Raw genomic sequence first — 4,097 nt, 5'->3', positions numbered from 1 at the left:
TAACATGCTTTGCCCACTTGCTGTTGGGGTCAGCGCAAATTATCCTTCCATGCACCGTCCGGAACCTGCAAATGTTTTTAAACATAAATGACATTTATTTGATGATATATACATATTGAAATCTTCTAACTCAGATAAATCTTGCTTCACATTGCAGGACACAATCACACAACAGGCTGGAAACAATCGGCAATGAAATGGGCTGGAAGGAGCCTCATCGTTCTTCACCAGCTAATATGTTTAACTGTACAACAAAGTAAAGGGATGACAGTGATTCTTTGCAACCCCTGAACCTCTTCCACGGGATGTAAATTGGGTTTTCTTCTCTTTCTGCTGACATATCAAGGGTCTCTTTTGGTATAGTTTTGTTCATATTTACTATTTTTTAGACCATTGCTAGGTTTTTATTTTTATTTTTTATTTTTTTTTGGGATGACCAGGAGATCAGATAAAACATTCTGTATTCACTAAAATGTGTAAAAGGTTAAAAACAAACCATTTCACAAACACTATAAATACAAATCTGAAAAATGATTAATTTGGACAAATGAAGATCAGATGTACCTGATATGTTCAAGACGGTGAAAAAGCACAGATTACTTACACAACTACACGAAAGAGACAGACAGGTTCCATCTGAATGGTGTATTCCTTAATCTTGGTATAAGGGATATTTATACTGGAGACCGAAACACACGGACAGTTATTTCCAGGTCCACCGGCTACAAAGATGACACACAGAAACAAATGATTTAAGCATTAATACACTCAGACCACTCAGTCAATGACACTTTGATATTTCCTTGCACTTACTTGCTTGGACCAAGTTCATCCATGCAGCGAAAAAAAGAAGAGCATTTAAAATCAATCTGAATTGCATCTTCAGAGTCAAACCTCGCCTTCAGTTGGCAAGTATCAAGCGCATCGATCACTCTGAGATCGAAGGATCACATTAATTCAATTTTTGAGCCCTTCTTCTGTGTCATTTACAAGCCCCTCTCTCCTCCCTCAACCATATCCGGTCCCCAGAAGTCTGTTACTGTGGTAACAGAGTGGGGAGAGGAAATAGTTTTTTTTACCCCTCAAAAGTCAAAGATGACAATCAGTCCATTAACCACAGAACAAGTGAGAGTGAAACAAACACAAGATTAAACCTTCCTAGTCCTGATTACAGAGACAGTCATCATTTTCCACCATACTCACCCAGTGGTGTCATCAGAGAAGACCCCCGTCCACTTTAATAAATCATATTCAAACCATATAGTCATCATCTTCTTCAATCAAGACAAAAATGTAAAAATCCAATAAATAAATACATACATCTGTTCATTTCATCCCACCGAGAGTATGGAAAGTTTCTGGGGTGTTAAATAATTTTACCCAAAAATTTTAAAAGGTTTTCTACGCATTAACACAACTGATCCATTTACCAAACTAAGGTAGAAATGCTCATCTCAAATTTGATTGGTTATGTAGGATGCAGTTCCATACTGATAAGAAGTAATCATCACTTTAGACTTTCATCTTCTTGTTTTTTTTTACACTCATCAGGAAAGTAACCTTATGAATCAGCATTTTATCCCACGTTGATGTGCTACTCATTAACTTTTTAATAACGGAAAAATGTAGCCACTATGCACCACTTTAAAGAGTGTTTTTTTTCCTCACTTTCAAATAGTGAGTTGTGGGTGGCTTAGTTGATTGCACATTAGGTGCTTTTGCCAACAATTTGGGCTCACTTACCTAAGGAATTACGCAAACTCCATATCTCTGTTTAATATAGTTTGCGTAGTCAAGAAATTTTAAGTCATCATTATCTGGAGTGATAATTTCTGTAAGTAAAGTGCTTGTGAAAGTACATTATGGTGCAATGCAAGAAAATCCCAGAAAGAGAGTAAAGACGTTTTAAGGAACTCCTTGTGGGTACAGAAACMACTTCTTTTGGGTCAATTGTTTATAAATAGGCTCATTGCAAAATCTTAATAACAAGTAAGTGATGATCAGTTTTTTATTCCTCTGATTTGTCATTATAAAACCTGATCTCTTTAAAAAAGAATAATTGATCTCTGTTTTAATCTGTTTTTAGTTGCTAAGATATAAAAACCTCCAGAAAGAAATGGAAATATGTTGAATTACTTTATTGCATTTACAATGCAAAAGTGAAAACAGGATGACGATGTGTGGAAAATGGAAACATTTTGTAAAGTTATTGAAGATAAATCATAGTAACATCTGAGTTAAAAAGCTTAGGGATTGGGACCAYTGCAGACTGTCTGAGGCTTGATTTAGCACATATGGGCTATGGAGCCCCCATTGTCAATAGGGGAATTTAACATTAATACTTAACTTTTGCTTAGCTGTTTTATAATTATACTATATTCGCAAGAAATTAGTTAAATTTGTATGTTTGTCTGTATGGCTGGCTGACCCACTGAGCAAATTTTGTCATGTGTTGCAACCTCTTCATCCATGTCCACCATGCATTTATTCCTGTCCATTTCCTCTCACCATCGCTTCCTCTTTTTCTTCAGCCCTTTCTATACAGCTGGTCTGTTTTGTTTCTTTTCACATTACATTTTAGTTCCATTTATCCYTTCTTGTTCTCCTGTGTAACCCACATGCATTAAACTTTTTAAACATGCCTCTTTATGAGGTAAATGAAATGCAGCATAATCAGTTGATCTTGGTTTGTCTACCGTTTTGTATAAACAACGGGTCTAGTCCGTTTCTGCACCAGCTCATCCTCTCTCCTCTGCTCAAACCAGCGAACTCGCATTGTTGACGTGGTCTCTGTGAACATGACAATATAAAACAACTAGAAGAACGCAGTCACTAAAAAAATAATGACTGCGTRMATTAACTATTTTAACTTTGTATTTTAACTTAAAAAAGACCTTTTATTTTAGGTCTTTTTTCTGACCAGTGTTGTTTGAAATTTTTTTTCCATCTTACTTCTTAACTGCTCACGCAATCTGCATTTCCGACGTTGGCATTTACCTACACCGTTGCTGCTGTCTCTCTCATCAGCTGTATGTCTGAGCTGGTTTCCTGCCTGCATATGCAAAACCCACTGACACGCAATCTGATTCACAAAGACCAGCAATTAAACTCATTGTGCTCATAAGCAACTCCAAGAAATAATGACAAACTGAGGTAGTATTAAGATTTTACGTTTATTCACAGCAAAAGCACATTTGTTGAATTATGATTTGATTTTAAGTGATAATAGTTGTTTTTTTTTGCATTACATACAAATTTTATAAATAAATAGTCATTCATCTTTACATGCACACAGTTCAGGTATAAAGTATAACTTTACAATTATTTTATTGTGCTACATTAAAGCGTTGATCCACAGGAGGAGTTACAATCTTTGGGTGTTGAATAAATGAGGAGTAAAAATTGCAAACAAGACACAAAGAAATAGAAAAATCAAACACACAAGTATCGCAACCCTTCATTGTGAATTTATTTTATGTGTCCGTGAGGTGCGATGCATTGAAAGCCACAGTATTTAAATATTGCGTGCCATAAGTCTTTGAAGTAACGTTGCAGAAAGCGGCCACTTAGATTCCTATGTACATCTTCTTTGCCAGTTCTTCATTTCCTCGTTTCATCTTCTGCTTAGTGTTGAACGTCTTTGTGTGGATGCTCTTCTTGTTGTCGAGGACGTTGCTAGAATATGGTAAAGTGCTGACCTGGTACCAGAGGCACCAGAAGTGGTGTTTGGTGCTGATGTTGGATTTGGAGTGGATTTTGCAGAAATTGGATTTAAAGTTGTTGATGATGGTGTTGAGGATGGTGCTGTTGAAGAGGCTGATGTTTCAGTTGATGGTGCTGATGTTGGTTCTGATGTTGATTCTGATTCTGATAATGATGCTGGACCTGATGGTGCTGCTACTGATGGTGTTGATGGTGTTTCTGATCCTAGTGCTGATGTTGGTGCTGTTGTTTGTTCTGATCCTGGTGACATTGATGACATTGATGGCACTAATGCTGGTGTTCCTGTTTGTTCTGCTCCAGATGATACTGCTGGTGTTGACGGCACTAATGCTGGTGCAGATGGTAGCTCTGTTCCTGGTGCTAATGCTGGTGTT

Source organism: Poecilia reticulata, linkage group LG17, assembly GCF_000633615.1.
Source record: "Poecilia reticulata strain Guanapo linkage group LG17, Guppy_female_1.0+MT, whole genome shotgun sequence".
NCBI classification, from domain to species: Eukaryota; Metazoa; Chordata; class Actinopteri; order Cyprinodontiformes; family Poeciliidae; genus Poecilia; species Poecilia reticulata.
The sequence above is the reverse complement of the archived record's forward strand: the minus strand, read 5'-3'. Positions refer to the sequence as shown.